Source organism: Pinus tabuliformis, chromosome 8 (assembly GCF_031772625.1).
Source record: "Pinus tabuliformis cultivar Carrire ecotype Pingquan chromosome 8, CPIR1, whole genome shotgun sequence".
In the NCBI taxonomy this organism is placed as follows: domain Eukaryota; kingdom Viridiplantae; phylum Streptophyta; class Pinopsida; order Pinales; family Pinaceae; genus Pinus; species Pinus tabuliformis.
The window spans coordinates 640,880,264-640,900,895 of record NC_142294.1 but is presented as its reverse complement, the minus strand read 5'-3'; positions in this window follow the sequence as shown (position 1 = coordinate 640,900,895).

Sequence of the window (20,632 nt, the reverse complement as noted above, 5' to 3'; positions counted from 1 at the left end):
TTACTTGGTGGAAAACCACTTGTCGACAACCTTTTCCATCTCCCAGGCCCATTATCTTGGCCACATTTCTTTGTGCACCTTTCTTTTCCTTCGAGATATGTCTTCTAGGATGATGTGTTGTGTGGGACTGCCCTGTGCCTTACTCATGCTCATTTCAGGGTCCTATGTTGCCCACTTATATTGTCATCATGTCCTAGAGGGATTTCAGCCCAGAGGTACCTCCTTTTCACTCTTAAGAATTATTTTGGATTCAAGCCTCTGGGATGACATGTCCCTGTGGGTTCCAATGCCATGCTCGTGGACCAATTACAATATTGTCAGGATGATGTGTATCTGACACCTGCTACTTCCTCCCAACACATAGTGAAATCAACGATCTTTGCCTGTGCTCCTTATAAATATTCTGGGATAAAGCCTCTGGGATGATGTCATGCTTATGTCATAAATGCCACATAGTGCCTCTAAGGCAGTGACACATGTCACCCGAGTTTGGCCCACTAGGCCAGCCAAAAACATTAGATCTATGTACCATGTGTCGTTTCTACTGTCATCATGTTGATCTCATCATAATCTATTAAAATTCTTCCACACATTTCCCAGAGAGGAGAGAGAAAGGGTCTCAAGCTTTGTTTTTTTGACCAATTCCTTTATTAATTTTTTAAAGAAAAAACCACTAGATTCAAGTATTTCATACCATCACAACTACCACGACTGCTTTACTATTGTTTTTTGTTTCCACTCTACTTTGCCACGCTATATTGACCAAACATCATCCCAGGACTTGCCTCTTGCACTGTTTAAAATTCTTCTCAGAAAGACTTTACAAGCTTAGCTATGAGGTGGGGGAATCCGAGTTTAAAGCTCCACTAATGAACTGCAATTGTCTATGCCGCCTAGGCTTACATCATCTTGGGCTTGTTTCATCCCATCCACTCCCTTATGCGCTTAACGTTGAACCTTCCACGGAAGACTCCCACTAGGGTGAGCTATATAGGGGGTTCCATTGCTCACCACTCCAAATTATTTCCATTGTGTTGGTTTTGCCACCCTATCCTGGGCTTACGTCATCCTGGGTGTTCCTTTGTGCATCTTTTTGAATCCTTAAGGGGTACTCCAATTGGGATGTTGTGTTATGTGGGGACCCCTTGCTAGCTCATCAAAAATCTTTACCATTTTTATATTTTTGGCCACATTTTCTTGTTCCTTTAGTTTGGCTACTCTACTAACTTCTTTACCATGTTTGGATGAAATGACAAACTTGAGCACGTGCCAAAGGTCCTTCACCACTATTAGTTCTACAATGTTGGACTTTTGGGGTCCCTACCTATGACTGGCTATAAATTTCAATCCAGAAGGCCATTTTAGAACTTCCATAAACCATTGGAAACCTCTTTCAGGGCTCTTTCCATATAATTGGGTTCCAACTATGTTTGAAGAGATATTAAGAGCTAGAAATGGCTTCAAATATCATGCACCTTCACCAACTTTACCTTGCGCATACTTTTTGCACTCATCTCATATTTTTCCTTCATCCTCATCACCTTTGCCATCAATCACAACACATTTCTAACATTCTCCCCCTTTATAATTAATGGCAATGCCTTGATCAAATAAAAACATCACCATAAAGAAATAAAGATTTCTTATTATTATCTTCTTCTCCATTAGCTTCTCCTCCTTTGGATGTTACTCCACCTAAAAATCACTCCTCTTCTGTTGTAGTATTGTTGTGGTCGACTTCTCCTATCTATAGATGGCTTCTCTTATTTGATCACCAATGTATCTCCCCCTTTATCTAAATTTCTTCTTCTATTGTTTGATCACCAATACTACTCCCCCTTTCACATCAATGGAAAATACATTTCTAACATTTCAATGGAAAATTCACCAACATACTCCCTCTATCAACAATCTCCCTCTTTTAGGTTGATCTAACGTACCTGGTAGTTACATCTTGATATGTTGATTTCTTGGTGGCTTCCTTTCTTCCTTTTGAGGAATATATAGTTAAGGGAGGCAAGAGGAATTACTCCCAGTATTTTCTTTAAATACTCAAATTGATCCCTTGGGAGAGGTTTTGTGAAAATATTAGCTACTTTTTCTGTTATAAATACATACGCTAACTTGAAAATATGATTTACAGCTTGCTTTCTCAAGGAGTGGTACTTGATTGGAATGTGCTTTGTATTTGAGTGAAAAAGAATATTCTTTGACACGCTGATGGCACTTGTATTGTTACAAATAATAGGAATAGTTTGATCATAACACACTTGTAGATCTTGCAAAGTCGGCTCCATCCATAAGAACTGAGTGAAACAAGAATATGTTGCTATGTATTATCTTTCAGTTGTAGATAGAAATATTGAAGCTTGCTTCTTGCTCAACCATGAAACCAAACATTCTACAAGAAAGAAACTACCACCACTAGTGCTCTTTTGGTCATCTACATCACCTACCCAATCAACATCAGTATAAACAAGTACTGAAAAATATTTACCTCTTGGGTACAAAAGTCCATAGTCCCTTGTAGCTTTGAGATATCTAAGAATCCTCTTACCTACTAAAACATGGCTATGTATGGGGGCTTCTTGAAATCTTCCAACAATACCAATGACTTACATAATGTCTCATCTTGGGAATCTCAAATATAAAAGGCTGCCAATAATAGGCCTGCACAAAGTCTGGTCCACTTCTGGTGATTCATCAGTCTTTCTAAGCTTGTGGCTTGTAACCATTAGTGTGCTTTCCAAAGAACACTCCTCCATGCCAAACTTCTTATTTCCTTGAGATACTTTCAATGTGAGATAAAAATCCCTTTGGGAGTGTGTGCAATCTGCAATCCAAGGAAATAAGAAATCTCTCCAAGCATAGACATCCCAAACACAGCCTTCATATCAACTGCAAAATGGGATGTTAGTTGATTTGAATCACTGGAAAATATAATATCATCAACATAGACAACCACTGCTATTAATTTACCATCATCAACTTTAACATATAAATTACTAGCAGTCACGCCTCTTTTGAGACCACACTTGATCAAGTCACCATCCAAATTAGAATACCAAGCTCACAGAGCTTACTTAAGACCGTATAAGACCTTCTTCAAGTTACAAACATAATCTAACTGATCTGAGAGCTGAAAATATTTTGGATACTCTATGTAAACCTCTTCCTGCAACTATCCATTTAGAAAGGCAAATTTGGCATCCATGTGATATATCTTGAACTTCTTCAAACAAGAAAATGCCAAAATCATTCTAATTACCTCTAGTTTAGCTACAAGAGAAAAAATTTCATCAAATTCTAGATCTTCGATTTTTTCATAACCTTTGCACACTAATATTGCCTTGTTTCTTAACACTTGACCATGCACATTCAACTTATTTTAAAACTCTTTCCTTTGCAATCATAGTGCTCAGTCGCTCATATCTGCTAGTTACACTTTCCCAATGAGAAGTATAGATAAACCCTTTATTTCTCTACGCATTACGTAATCACAGTGGACAGTGGAGACTCTTCTAGACTCTTGTAGTTCCCAACTTCACAGTCTTCTCAGCCTCCTCCTCAAACACTATGCATTGCACAGTTATAGTGCCCAACTACACAGTCTTCTGAGCCTCCTCCTCAAACACTATGCATTGTGTAGTTACAATGCCCTAACTTTCCAAACTATGAAATCCCTTCACCAAGTGAGCCTCATACTATGCATTGTGAAATTCTAATGAACAATGGGTCACCTCTAGGTCACGACAACCCTCAAATACACAATCCTCATAACCTTCTCCTCAATCACTCCACATTATGTGATTTCAATGGCTAGTCCTCTCTCTCCCACTGACTAAAACCCCTCATTGTTCATTTTTTTGTCTTTCCTTTCCTCCTACTACACATTATAGTTCTATTGGATAGTGAGGCCATCGCTCAATCCTTGTGAAGCTCAACTACATAATCCTTGCCTCCTCTTCCTTTAGCATTGCACATTGCACATCCTTAGTTAGTAAGCTCATCACCTTATCTCCTGGACTTACGCACTACGTAGAACCTTGATAATCCTTCCCTAATTATGCATTTTTAAGTTCCAAAGGATAGTGTGGTCATCCCTATGTCCTTATAGTCCTCAATTGTGCAATTCTTAGCTTATTTCTCTTAAATCCCTTGCAAATTCCCCTATCACAGTCAACATTTTCCATGAGAAGGCATAGGAAGAATAGATGATTACCAGAGTGATATTGGATTTACATGAGTGGACTTCATTTACATGTGTTATCATCTTAACATGGTAGGGTGATGCTTAAGGGATGTCATCAAGGAGAGGCTACAAGAGAGCACTTGCGAAGAAGAAGTAAAAGGAGGAACTGTCATGAAGGATATAAATAATCTTGGACCAAGATAAAGAGATGAAAACCCATTCTAACTTGGAAGGTTCCAACACTCATCTAGACCCTTTGGATGGTGAAATTGAGGAGCAAGAAAAGACCCATCATGAAGAAGTCAAAGTCACAACAACAAAGAGAAGAGCTTGGCCTTTATGTACTATGAAATCTTATGTCACCATCACCAAGTCATGGCTTCTCAAACTGTCATTACAAAAGCCATATGTATCAATGTATTCTTCCACATCACCTGTGGAATGTAATTATGTATTCTCCAAAAGAAGATAAAATGTAAAATACGTGGAAACCCAAGGGTCCCGCACGGAATTTTAAGGTCACTAGAAAGGTCTAATGTCCTTTAGAAGCTCAAAGGTCACATAGGAATTCAAAAATTCATAGTAGGAGCTCAAAAGTCATTAGGGAGGTCAATAGTCACTCAGGAGGTGAAGAGTCACCTCATTTGTTATAAATACACCCTCATAGCTCAAGAGAAGGGACTTTGGATTTTTCACCTTGGCTTCTCTAGCTTGGCATAGGAGAGAAAATATTTCTTTGGAGGAGCAAGTGGTGAGTTAATGTTCCACTATTGAGGCTAGTGTTGCATTGTTGTGATCATGTATATTTGGACTTTCACTTAATATATGAACCTATTAGAGGTTACACACTTTCCTGCATAAGTCGTGAATGATTATAAGATTGTTCTTTCATTTTTTGTAGTGTATGTTTATGTTAACACATATTAATGAAAATGAACTATTCCATTGGCTTTGGTATGAATCTTGTTGAATTTGCATTGCGATTTGCTTTTATCATCATTCTTATCTTCTGAACTGCTTTGGAGGTTAATCAATAATTCTTTCCATGCTGGTGTGTCTCTATTAGAATAATATTATTACATTTATTCTAGAGGCTCACTCTCTCTTTTGTAGGTTTTAACCCCGTACAGAAATTACCTGCATACAAATTCTAAAACATAGAAAATAAACAATGCGAGAGAATAACACTTAAAACACATATAACAGAGATTTTCCCCTGGATCCCAAAACTAGGACTACCATCTTGATTTTCAATTATGTTCCTTTCAATGTTACAATACATATTTATACATGCCAAAGCATCCAATACCAAGGACAGAAACCCGTCGCATCCAAAACCATGGACTGAAAACCATCGCGTCTAAAAACATGCACAAAACCATAGGTAGGTCCAGCCAACCTAACATATAGTCCAAAACCAAAATTTTCTGAGGTGTTGCCCCAAACCCCATAGAGTGGGGTTACCTATACCCCTCAAACCCCCTGTAACTCTCCTCGCTATGCAATCGGCCAATCGGCACAAAAAAGGGGGGGCTCTGCCCCCCCTCTAACCCCTCGGTTAACTACGTTGACTAGTTGTGGAAAGAATATAACACAACCCAACATTCTCCCACTTGCTATTTTCTTTCCATAGGGCGCCACAAGAAAACTTAGTCATTTATCCAGCCCTGCAACGCCCATTGTTTCTCTACACCAAGAGAACTTCTCAGAGCCCACATATTTTGTCAATGCATCTGCAGTATTCTTCAAAATGTCCACCTTTACTAGCAACACCTTTTTGTCTTCTATCATATCCCTCACAAAGTGATACTAAACATCAATGTGCTTTGTCTTTGAATGATATGTAGGGTTCTTTGCCAAGAAAATTGCACTTTGGCTATCACAGTCTATCCTTATAGCTCCCTGTACTAACCCCATACTTGAACACAATCTCCGCAACCAAACTTCCTCCTTGCTTGCATGAGTGGCTACCATGTATTCTACCTCTGTAGTTGATAGTGCCACTATAGATTGCTTCTTACTCATCCAACTGATTGCACCTCCAAATAGGTTAAACACATACCCACTTGTAGATCTTCTGTGATCCACATCTCAATCCCAATCTGCATCAACAAATACAAATATCCAACACTCTATCCAATCCTAGTCTTCCTTGGTATCACAAACCATAATCACTAATTCCACGCAAATACCTAAAAACCCACTTCATTGTTGTTCAGTGATCCTTCCCTAGTTTTGACATAAACCTGCTCAATACTCCCATTGCATGTGCAATGTCTAGTCTAGTACAGACCATCGCATACATGAGGCCACTGACTATACTTGCATATGGAACATGGGACATGTCCTCTTCCTCTTCTTGTGTCTTGGAACATTGTTCAGTGGATAACCTTACACCTATACGAATAGGAACCTTCACTGGTTTACTATCCTGCATATTAAACCTCTTCAATATTGTCTCAACATACTTCCTCTAGTTTAGCCAGAGCTTCCCCTTTGTCTGATCTCTTTTAATTTCCATGCCCAAAATATAGTTTGCAGCACCAAGATATTTCATGTCGAATTTGGAGGACAAATGGGTCTTCAAATCCTCGATAATTTCTTTGTCATTTCCAACCAGAAACATATCATTCACATACAAGACTAGATAAATAACATGGTCACCAATTAATTTAAAATATACACAGTGATCTGCTTTGCTTCTGGTGAAGCCAAGTCCCCATATAAATGTATCAAATTTCTGATACCACATCCTTGGTGATTGCTTTAACCTAGACAAAGACTACTTTAACTTGCATACCAGTTATTTCTTACTCTTCACCACAAAGCCTTCAGGTTTCCTCATGTAGATCTCCACCTCCAGATCCCCGTGAAGAAATGTTGTCTTCACATCCATCTGTTCTACCTCAAAATCAAAAGCAACAACAACAAATAAAAGTAATGTAATAGAAGTTACATTGGCAACAGGAGAAAAAATATCACCAAAATCATTTTCCAGCACCTGGGAATAACCTTTTGCTACCAACCGAGCTTTCTATTTCTCCACCTTTCCTTCTGTATTTTTATTCTTCTTGAACACCCATTTACTGCAAATGGGTTTCCTTCCATCTGGCAACTCCACCAGATCCCAAGCCTCATTTTTGTGCAAAGATGTTATTTCATCAACCATGGCCTCTTTCCATAGTTTTCCATCCTCTGAATCTACTACTCGCTTCACAGTTCTAGGATCATCATTAGTAATAGATAAAGAAAAGTTTGAATAGGAAGTAGATGGACTATACCTTTCTGGCTGCCTTCTTTCTCAAACTATTCTTCTCACACCCAAAGTTTGTGGCTCTTCATCTTCTGATTCCTCCTCTACTATAGAGTATGATTCTTCCTCCTTTCACTCAAACTCTATCTTATCAGGTTCCTTTGGTTGGACTTCATGTTTAATAACATCTTTCACCTCTCTGAACACCACATCTCAATTGTACACAACCTTCCTTGTTATTGGGTTCCAAAGCTTATAACCCTTTAAACCATCCTTATACCCAATAAAGATGCACTTTTCAGATTTACTATCGAATTTTCTTCTTTTCTCCTTTGAAACATGTACATATGCATCACATCCAAATACCCTCAGTTGTGAAAGAGAGGGTTTCTTACCAGTCCATACCTCTTGTGGAGTCTTATCCTCCAATGCTAACGAAGGTGATCTATTGACCCGGTAACATGCTATCTCCAACGCCTCTTCCTAGAATTCCTGTCTTAACCTTTCAGCACTGAGCATGTTTCTTTCCCTTTCCATCAATTTCTTGTTCATTCTCTCTGCAACTCCATTTTTCTGGGCTGTATATTGAGTAGTAATCTGTCGTGCTATAGCATACTTCTTATAAAATTCTTCAAATTCCTTACTGCAAAACTCTCCACCATTATCTGTCCTCGGCACCTTTATCTTCTTCTTTGCCTGGTTTTCCACCAGAGCCTTAAATTCTTTAAACCTGTCAAAGACTTTAGATTTCTTCTTAAGGAAATATATCCATGTATTCCTTGAGAAGTCATCTATAAATGATACATGGTACGCAGACTTACCCAGTGATGGAACCTTCATAGGTCCAAACACATCACTGTGCATAAGCTTTAATATCTGTTTCGCCCTCTTACCACCAAAGGGGAAACTCACCCGTTTCTGCTTCCCATATACACAATTTTCACAGAAATCAAAATTCAGAGAGCTATTACTCATACCTTCTACCATACCTTTACAACGAGGTATTATAAGGCCCTTCTCTCCAATATGTCCAAGCCTTTGATGCCATAGCATGGTCTTCTCTCCAGAGACCACTAGGTTTTTTTCTCCATTTTCAGGAACCACAAAACTGTTGCACCCATCAGAAATAGTGCTACAATGTAGCTTGTATAGAGTTCTAATTCGAACTCCCTGCATCAATACCAGTGCCCCCCAAACCATCTTGCAGGTATCCTTCTTGAACACTATTTTTACATCTGCATCATCCAGCTTTCTTACAGAAATCATATTTCTGGCTAATACAGGAATATGCAGAACACCCGGAAGTGTTCTAACCCTTCCACCTTGCAACTTCAACTTTACTTTTCGCGACCAACAATTCTAGCCTCCCTATAATCCCCTAAGAAGACATCACCACCATCGTATTTCTCATACTCGTAGAACCACTCTCTATGGGGAGTGAAGTGAAAGGATGCACCTGAGTCAATCAACCATGCCTCATGATCTACATGTGTACTTGAAGAAGCCAGGTATGCATCCCCACCTTCATATGAGGTGGTTTTCGCTTTTGTAGAAGGAGCATCATCAGATCCCTTTCCTTTATCAGGAGCTTTAGATTTACAGTCTCTTTTGGAGTGCCCTTCCTTTCTACATTTCCAGCACACCAACTTTACAAGTTTTCCTGGAGATTTAGATCTCCCTTTAGATTTAGATCTCCCATTGGATGACTTATTTTTGTTTCTGTTCTAGGACCATCCTCGTACAGACAAGGCATCACCATTTTGGCTCTCCATATTTTTCTGTCTCATCTCCTGCATCAACAAGGATGAGACTGTTTCATCAAACTGCAAGGTAGTTGCATTACTACCTATTGCAATAACCAGACTATCCCATTAATATGGTATAGAAAACAACAAATTGATGCACTTATCTTCATCTGAAGTTTTAATATCAACAGATGCTAACTGACTTACCATAGTATTAAATGCGTTCAGATGCTCTGTCACCGAGTCTCAATCTTTCATCCTCAGGTTATACAACTTTTTCTGCAAGAACAGTTTATTCACCAGAGACTTAGATAGGTACAAAGTCCCTAACTTGTCCCACAAAGCCTTCGTCGTAGCTTACCCTGACACATTCAACAATACTGAATCTGAGGCACACAATCGTATTGTGCTCTTTGCCTTTCGATCCAACTTCTTCCATTCCTCATTGGACACTCTCGTTCGTTTAGTATCTGGATCTACCACAATCCATGGATCTTTATCCACCAACAGATCCTCCATCTTGAGTTTCCACAACTCAATACTCTGACCATTAAATTTCTCGATCTCTATCTTTCCACTGCTTTCCATCTTCTTTCACTACCAGAATCGATCTCGTAGATCTCCCACTGAACAGTTTCTACCACAGGCTTGAGCGAAACCCCTCAGTAACAAAGGCGTACCCTTGAAGCCAAAATAGCTCTAATACCAAATGTAGGTTTTAACCCCGTACAAAAATTACCTACATATGAATTCTAAAACACAAAAAATAAACAATGTGAGAGAATAACACATAAAACACATATAAACAAAGATTTTCCCCTAGATCCCAAAACTGGGACTACTAGCTTGATTTTTCATTATGTTCCTTTGAATGTTACAATACATATTTATACATGTCGAAGCACCCAATACCATGGACCGAAAACCATCGCGTCCAAAACCATGTGCCAAAAACAGGCACAAAACCATAGGTAGGTCTGCCCAACCTAACATAGGATCCAAAACTAAAATTTTCCGAGGCACTGCCCTGGACCCCATAGAGTGGGGTTACTTTTACCCCTCAAAACCCCTGTAACTCTCCTTGCTACGCAATCGGCACAACAAAGGGGGCGCTACGCCCCCCCTCTAACCCCCCGATTAACTACGTGGGCTAGTCATGGAAAGAATATAACAAAACCCAACATCTTTCCATTTCATGAAAGTACCTTATATAGATTACAATTGTATGCCTCACAATGTTAAATTGCTTGTTTCCAAGATTGTTTGCATAATATTTTATGTTAATAATTTTAGCCAAGGACAATGATGCCAGCCTAAGCTGCAAATTCCATAATGATGCAGCCTAATCCACATATACCCACAGTATGCAAATACAATTGCATGTCACACTATGTCTGTCCCAGGAATTCAAAAAGTCCTTACTTAGGAGAAAACATCCATAACCCAAGGTTTAACTCTTCGAAGTTAAATGCTATGAGGAAACATTTCATTTGACTCTCCAATGTATAAACTTTAGTAAACCTTTAAGAAAAACCTTACAAAACCCTTCATAATCTTTGGTTAATCCTTAACTTAACCTGAAATACACTAATCCTGCTTATTTCTATTTATAATTCCAATATAATAGGAATATTTCATAACCACACTTAAAACCTTACCTTTCTGCCACTCTTAAAATGTTTGCACAGATATCGATGCTCTCCTTAGTGCATTGAATCTCCGTCGTTGATCTCATTCCTCAATCCGACAATTATTACATCACCTGATCATTAACTAACCCGAACGATCTCTACCGTTGATCTACTCTGCCCAATCCAACGGTTGTCGCGTCACCCAATAGCCAACTAGTTTGGTTGATCTCCACGTGTTACCGGGAAAAGTGTCTATTTAGAACTGCTCTATCCCACTAAGGTGTGACAGCTACCTTAGAAACAAACAAAGAAAAACTACTTTTGTATTTCCTTTATGAACTATAGATAGAGAGGAATAGAAAGAACCAACCTGTGTCTTGAGCTAATCCTTTGATCCAATCCCTCTCTTCCTTGATAGTCTCCAGCTACCTGCTCCCTTACTTGCCCAGCTTCACAAAGTACCTGTAAGATCACAGAAGAAGAGCACTATACAAAGACATAGATCTATATTCATAAAAAACTTAGGATCAGATTTAAGTTAACCATACAAAATGTAACAAGCATCAATGATACAAAAGCATGGAGGAAAACTCAAATAGTTTTTATTGATAAACAAGAAAAGATCCAGGAGGAGTTACAACCAGTGGTTCCGACCCAGCATCAACCTCCCAGCAAAGAAGCCCCTCTTCACCTCAAACAAAGCATAAATCACCCAACAATCTAATGTTTGTCTCTAGAAACCAACATCAATTCCTTACAATATGCAAAATTCTAGCCTCTGGATCTCTGGGATGAGGGATCCATATATAGATATCTGTAAGGAGGATGAGTCAGCTTGTGATTTGATTAGTGTCTTCTCTCTGTCAGTTCTTGCTTCCACTTGGAGACTGAAGGCCTCTTACTCATCCTTGGTCAAATTCAGTGAGGCAAGTGTCACAGGAGAAGATTCTGGAAGCTTCCATTGTCTCTCCGCCTTGCGGAATGACACTGCCATTTGTCATTTCTCACCCATCGCACCCCACAGAAGGGACTTTTGAAATTCAACGCACCCTCACAGTGTATTTAGGTGCAATGCAACTCACCTAGCCAGTGGAGTAGCTGAAATGATCTTGTTTTGACCAATTCTGAGCAGTTTCTGGTGGAGAACTTCTGGGAGAAGCTGTAATCTGTTGACCTTGTTCTTTTAGGGGTTAGAACAACACTTTTAGGGACTTAGGAGCCCTTGGTTTATGGACATTTCATGCTTGGAGTTGTAGGGCACAAAAATGTCTATAACACCACTGTTGATCAATCCCGATTGATCCAATGGCTATCGCGCAATCTCGTGTGAAATCGTGCACAACCGATATCAGGTCGAGAGCACATGAGAAAAGTGGTTTTCTCTCTCCATCATATGCTATGTGTTAGCCGCTAGAGGTAATCATGTGATATTTTGAAAGACCTCTTACCACCTTTAGTGTGTGTGAGAAACTACTTAACCCTTATGAATACCACTTCACCCTTCTTTGAACACATGGGCTTAATCTCCACCGTTAATCTTCTTAATTTTACTTTGCGCGACTTAATATTAGTCATATATCTCCCTTTCTCTCGTTCATGGATCTGATTGATCCAACAATTCCTATGCTTCGTTGCTACGTTCTTTTGTCTCTTACTATGTAATAGCCAACTCACTTCTCTGACTTTCTATTTATTCTCACCTTACTACCTTCAAAGGTTCTAATTCCGATCTTCAATTCCATTACTTCATCCCTTCGTGCCTTTTTACTTCCTTCATAGATACTTAGGCTTTAGTAAACCTTACAGTTATACCTTCATTGTGAAATTTCCATCCAATACTGTCTATGCGCAACCACGTAACACACATATCTGTTACTCATTCTCTGATTCTGTAGACCTACAACCTAAGTTACGCAGAATTACTCTAGTCACAGAATTCTTGGAGTATGGGATCCAGGTTTCCATATTTTTTGTTGCTTTGCTTTACTAGTTAAGCTATAACAGTCTGCTGCTATCTTTCTCTTTCTGCTACTCCTTGGCCTTCTTACTGTTGCTTTCTTCTGATGCACCTTCATGATCAATATTATTATTCTTTCAATATCTACATCCAGTTTATCTTTTGGCTGATAATTACTTTACCATTTGTTGTTGTTCTCTATCCACTCATCTTCAAACTATTGTCTATTGACTTCTCTTTGAAGTTGTTGGATCCTTACTACCACCCTTTCATCCTTACCCTCTTGTTGCTTTCCAAACAACCTCTGTTCAATATTTATAAATTTACTTTCAAAAAGTAAATTATCCTAAAAAGTAAATTATCCTCCAATTTACTTTGTACTTGATTTCCCTCAAATACATCACTATGTTGTCCATCAATTCCAGCATATTCTCTTTCATCATCCTTGGCAACCCTTAGTAATTGTCCTTCACTTCCTTAACTGATTCTGGCAATCAGTTTAACTTCTTCAAGCATGGTATCTTCATGCTTTTCTTTTTCCTCATTAGCATGTCTGACCTGGCAACTTCCAGTCTTCTTTAGTTCTAAAACTAACTCTTCAACTTGAAACATGTCTATCTCATCTTCATCAAATCCTATAATCATAAAACAATTATCAGAATTAACAATATAAGGCCTCATTACCTCTTCTTCCTTTGGCAATATCTCAGTATGTTGCTTTGATTTTTCCTCCTCTATCAGCACATTAGTGTGTTGATTCAACTTCTCTAAATAATTCTCCAAAGGATTCTCGAAACAGTCAGCAAGTCTCTCCTCCACACCATCTACTTCAATGATGTCTTTCTGCTCTTGTCCACAGTAGTGAACTCCTTCCTCTACAATCACATTGTCATACACTGAGTTTTCCAGAAAATACTCCAGTAATTCAAGTTCTCTGTGACACTTCATAAGTAATTCATCATCACTTATAATTCCTACATTTATACACAAATTATCAATTTGAAAATTACAAGTTTCAACAGTCTCAACTGTTGCTTCACATATCAGCTCTTCCGACTGAATCTCATCTCTTTATTTCACAACAAATTGTTCCTGGGCTGTAACAAATTCAAACATCAATGTATTGCTAATTTCTTTCTGATGTAGTAATTAACTGCTTTTCTCATTCAATGGACATTCTCCATCCTTCTTTACTTCAGAGTATTCATCTTCTGAAAGATACTCTTCCATACTTTTGACAGCTTCAAAAGACTTCTCGTCCTCTGAAAAACCTCCCTTTGTTAGTGACCAATCATCAAATGTCCTTTCTCTCTTTGCTAAATCTTTTGCATAGACTTCTTCTTTCTTAACATTTTCAGTAGATGTCCCTCTTCTTCAATACATGTTTCCTTGTTGTCTCTCTGTAAACCTTCTTCAAGAGTTATCCTTGCCCCGTCATCTGCATTAATATTCTCATGCACTTGTCTTTCATCAATAACATTAATCAAATTCATTAGATTACCTCTCTAAGACAAATTCCCTTCATTCTTCATCAAAATAAGATCTTGATCCTCCATCTCTATGTCAGCTTTAAATGCTTGTCTTTCTCTCATTAAGTAACTCATCCATAGACTCTTTCTACTGTAACCAGTCAAATTCTTTCTCTTCTAAGAAATTTTCCTTGTCACCTTTTACTTCAAGATCTTCATCCATCCTGAAGACATCTTTACAAAGTTTCTTTTCTCCTGTAATACCTGCAAACATACACAAACTATCAATTGTAAAAACATAAGACCTTGTGGTCTCACTTGATGCTTCAGTCATCATATCTCCTTCCTGTCTTAACTTCTCACAGTAATTCATGAGATCTTCCACAGATCTCTAGTCTTCATCCTCACCCAGAACTTCACCCTGTTCTTCTTCACAAATGGATACTTCCATTTCCAACTCAGCTTCTCTGAGTTTGTCCCTCAGCCACTTTACTTGCTTTTGTTGTATCCTTCTCTGTAAATTAGACCACTTCACTGCCTTTTTCCTTAAGACCCAACCTTGTCTTTGGTTTTCCTCTAGTATCATCCTTAATACATTGAGTTATTCTTTTAACTCTGCAATCTCCTTGTCACGCTCCTCCTAACTCATTCTCTTACCATTTGCCTTGGCATCCTCCTTCTTCACTTTCCTTCTGTTGTGGTATTCCTCAGAACCTATGTTATCTCTATTATGACTATCAATAGTCATCTTCTTCTCTATCTTCATGAGTTCCTCACTCACTTACTATGAGCTCCATTAAAGCCTCTACAACAGCAAGTCCTCCCTACTGCCACTTACCTCACCAAGCTTTCCTCTGTACTTGGTCTTTTGGCAAGCACTTGGTTCTCTATTCTCTTGAACCTCTTTGAGAACTTACCTCTACTCCTTCTAGGCTTCAACTCATCAGCATCTTTTAATAACATAATTGTTCTCTTGTATTTCAATCACAATGAAATACTAGGTTCTAACCACCTCTTCTTTCACTCAGAAATTCTTACCAACTTTCTTCATTCCTTAGCAATTATACCCACATCCTCTATGGAATTTCCTTTATGATATTTCTGTGAGATGCAACAAAATCTTTGCAGTAACAATTCTCCTTCTTGATACACTTACCTCACTAAGCTTCTCTCCTTTGAGCTCACTCTTTTGGCATCTCTCTGGTTCTCTCCTCTGGAACCAATTGAGTACTCCTTGCTCTAGGTTGCTGCAATTCTCTCACCTTCAAAACCTCTGCATGATCTTGTTCTACCATTCACCTACACTTTGAATGGATTGTTCTCTATTTCCTTTGCATCTGCAAATTATGCTACACTTTACCTCTGTGTGCCTACTACTTATCATATTTAAAATCTGATCTCCTCTTGCCTACATACATACCTTCAAAACATAACTTTGTTATAAGTTTTTTCAAAGAATTCTTATAGACAAAATTTCCTTGTTCTTCTCTGATACCAAACGATTCCAGCCGAAGCTGCAAATACCATAATGATGTAGGCTAAGCTGCATATACCCACAGTATGAAAATACAATTGCATGTCACAATATGTGTGTCCCGGGAATTCCAAAATTCCTTACTTAGGAGAAAACTTCCATAACCTAAGGTTTAACTCTTTGAAGTTAAATGCTATGCGAAAACATTTCATTTAACTCTCCAACGTCTAAACTTTAATAAACCTTTAAGTAGAACCTTACACAACCCTTCATAATCTTTGGTTAATTCTTAACTTAACCCGAAATACATTAATCTTTCTTATTTCTATTATAATTCCCATATAATAGAAATATTTCATTACCACACTTAAAACCTTACGTTTCCGCCACTCTTCAAACATTTTCCTAGATACCGATGTTCTCCTTAGTGCATAAATCTCGGTAGTTGATCTCATTCCTCGATCCGATGGTTATCACATCACCCGATCATTAACTAACATGGACGATCTCTACTATTGATATACTCTGCCTAATCCAACGGATGTCACGTCACCTGATCACCAACCATTTTGGCTGATCTCCATCATTGATCAATCTCGCTTGATCCAACAACTATCGCACAATCTCACATGAAATTGTGCACGACCGATATCAGGTCGAGAGCACGGGAGAAAATTGGTTTTCTCTCTCCATCGCATGCTACGTGTCAACCGCTAAAGGTAATCACGTGAAATTTTGAAATACTGCTTACCACCTTTAGGGTGTGCGAGAAACTACTTAACCCTTGCGAATACCACTTCACCCTTATTCGAACACGTGGGTTTAATCTCCACCATCTATCTTCTTAACTTTACTTTGCGCGACTTAATCTTAGCTGTCTATCTCCCTCGCTCTCGTTCGTTCATCTGATTGATCCGATGATTACTATTATTCGTTGCTACATTCTTTTGTCTCTTACTATGTAATAGCCAACTTGCTTCTCTGACTGTGTATTTATTCTCGCCTTACAATATTCAATGGTTCTAATTGATCTTCGGTTCCTTTACTTCATCCCTTCACACCTTTTTACTTCCTTCATAGATCCTTAGGTTTTAGGAAACTTTACAGTTATACCTTCACTATGAAGGTTCTCTCTAATACTGTCTGTGCGCAACCATGTAACGCACTTCTCTGTTACTCCTTCTCTGATTCTACAAACCTGCAACCTAAGTTACGCATAATTACTCTAGTCACGCACACAATCTATAATGCCATTACACAGTACACATCATACAAACTCATAATCGATCAATTTGTATTAACAAACAAAAATTTACACAAGAATTTCTTCCTCAGCCTGATCTTCTATATCAGTGGCATTTCCTTTGCTTCCTTCCTGTAGGCTTAACTGACTGACTGACTGACTAACTGCTCTCTCTACTTGACTACTATGCCTTTTAAGCTTACATTTATACAAAAGGTTCTGTTTAACCAATTCTGGTTCAGATCCTTAATCTATTGAACTAAATCTTGAATATCCTCTAAGTCCACTTTTAACTCCGGTAATCTTTAAGAATCCTCTCTACTTCCACAAATCATGACACCACTTTCTAGTCTAAGATTTACAATTGATTTCCAAGTCTCTCATCATCACTCATTATCATTCGCGTTCTCCTACATTTGAGAGAATTTACAAATATCCTCACAACATCTATTTAATTCCTATTCTAATCACTCAAAACATTAATTATTACATATATAGGAATCCAACTTCCTTGAAAACACAAGACCCCCTAAGTTAACTAGAACATAATGAAATTTCTTAGTTGTATTCTCTTGCATTAGGAATTCCCTAATAGTAATGGAAAACGACCTTATTTCCTAGTTGGGTCTCCTACTCCAACAGTGTGAGGTGTAGTTGAGACTTCAAACCTGGGAGACCCCCTTTGTTGGCAGATTTTCAACACTATCAACAGTTGGTGCTAGAAAGAGGGCCAGATGATAAGATGATCTCGTTGAGTCTATTTAAATATATTATCTTAAATGGCTCATTACCAAATCATAATCTCGTGATTTTTCCTAACAGATAAAATATTTCACTGCTCGTAGAACTTATTTATGACTTGTCTCAATTAAATTTTTATGGCAAGGGTGGAACATCCATAGCAGAGCATACATCTCAATTTCTTAATTTTGTGATTTTCATGAAGTGGATTGTGAAGATGTTTCTTGTAAATTATTCACCCTCACACTCGAAGGTCTAGTTAAGCTGTGGTTTCATACCTTACCAGTCAATTCCATTCATTCATTTGAATAACTCTTCAAGGAGCTTCACCAATCCTTTGGAAGGTATGATTATGAAGATGTTTATAAAAGGATTAATGAACTTAGAATGAAATATGATGAATCAATAAAGGATTTTCCTAATAGATTTCTTCACCTATGTTATGACTTTCATGAATAAGATGTGGATTGGGTTTTCTTGAATAAAAAAATTTAGCACTTGTTTCAAATCTCCTTGAAACAATCTCAATCTGAATTCTTAGTTGATTGGGTTCTTCCAACTTATTTTGATCATGAGACACCTCAAATTCTAGAGGAGGAACCAACTCTCCCTTTTGTTCCTTCTCCTCTTCCTTTTTCATTACCAAATAAAGTGGTCTCTTGTGCTAATGTTGTAGTTGTGAAATCTAAAGATCGAATTGTTGATCCACTTATCCTACCTTCATTTCCTTCCCATGGACAAGATCTTATCCAGGAAAACTTGGAATGTTGTAATAAGTCAATGGAGCCTGAGGTGAAGAATGATCCGTTGATTCCTTCAAATGACATCAATGAGTGTAATCCTAATCATGAATTTGATTTTATCGAAAGTATTATTTCTTCAAGGGATACCTGTCACCCTCTATCATTTACTTCTCATGGTTCTTTGTACCTTGATTCATTTAAACAAACTGCTCAACCAACAATTTCTCCAGATACTTATGATTCTCAATTTTCTTGCTCACATGGTAATCAGGTACAAGGTTGTAACATTTAACAGGTAGAGGAGCAAGAGGATGAAGACACTTTCAATCTCTCTTCTATTTTTCAAATTCCTCTATGTAAAAATGATGGTTCTACATTCTTTTTTGATCAAGAATCACAACATCTCGGTAATCAGTCAAGTGGGATTGAATTCCTCAACCAAAATGAACTCTTGGGAAACCATCACCTTGAAGACAATGACTCCACTGATATGCATGGTGATGAGTTCCCAAATATATTGGATGATCTCTTCTTTTCACATGAATACTTGTATTTGCAAAGCTTTGATCTTGAATTTGATCCAATCATAGATGAGTTTCTCACATGAATTTATTCCTCATCTCACTAGCCCTTATGTGGAGATGTGTGTAATGAATCAATTGATATATCATGTTCTTCTAATCCGCATTCTAATGAATTAAATTTTAAGTCCACACAAAGTGATAAGGTTTCCCATAATGAGGGAGTTGATGCAAAAATTAATGAACATATTTCTTACAATTTAGGTAATATATTTGGTGATGTTGAGACATCTGATGAAATTGTTGATTTTGACAATTCCCATCTAATGAATAATAATATTGTTGAAAGAATTGATGATAGTTTTCTTCACACAAAGGCTTATCTAATCATGCTTTCAAATTTAAATCATTCGACATTTGAAAGTTTAGGGACTTTCCAGGAATTTAACGTGCTTCAACTTCAGTTGATGGTTGTGTTAGGATCTCACAATCCTAATAGGATCTATGAACTAGGTCAGATTAGAATTCTCTCACATAACTCTTCTCTCAACTTCGTTTCATTGGATCTAAGTTCAATTTTGAAGGATTTCTGGTGTTTTCAATTCAATATTATTAATATTCAAGATAGAGCTAAAGATTCCTATTTGTCTAATTATTATTTATGCAAATCCCTTGCATCAAATACAAGATTGGAGCATGTACCTTTCATAGATATACATAGCTTTTAAATCTTCAATTCTAATTATCGAGACATAGATCATCATTTCCCGAAATATCTCTCCTTGTCAAACTCTTCCATGAGCAATCAACTCCTTATTCTTCTTGTTTATGTTTTGAAGCTAATCATTTTTTCTCTAAAAAAATCAATCCTTTTGCATGTCATTCAATGCTAGAATCATTTAGTGAATCAAAACCCTCATGTTGATATGGATACTAGATTTGATTTGACATATCCTTCTAACCTTCTGTCACCATGTTATTCTAATTCATTTCCTATATTTACAAGGCCAACAAATGTTTTAAATTCCCTAGGATTTCATATTACATGTCTGGTATGGAATTGGATACAAAGGGAGCTTATCAGGAATCACAAATCTTGTATTTCAAGGCACCAATTTTAACATAACATTGGGTCATTTCACTGTTTTAGATACTTGTCAAGAAATTGAAGCACTTCAGCCTTTGCTGATGCTTATGTTAGGTATGTTGTGTACCTATACCAATAGGTTTCATATTTCATGATTGGAAAATCCAAAAGCCAAATATGCTCTGCTTTGATGGTACAAAGATCCCATATTTCCAAGAAGACAAGGTGTGTAAATAGTTTCATGTTTACTCAAATTTTGATGGATGGTCCAACAGCCTAATCTGGATCATGCCATGTTTCAATTTTTTGTTGTAGAATAGAGAAAGAAGTCTGTCCAAACTGTTTAATCTTGGCAGACAAATAGTTAGGTAGAGAATTAAGGTTCCCAACTGCTTAATCTGGGGCCTTGGAAGAAATAAGGGCAGTACTAGATAGGAAATCAAAAGAAAAAGCCAAAGGAAAAGAAAAGGCACACAAAGGGTCTGCAAGTCTAAGTGCACCCTCCATGAAGAAATCAAAATGCTAGCCAAATAGATGGGTAGGTAGATGGGGTTGCAGAAGTGTTATTTCTTTTAA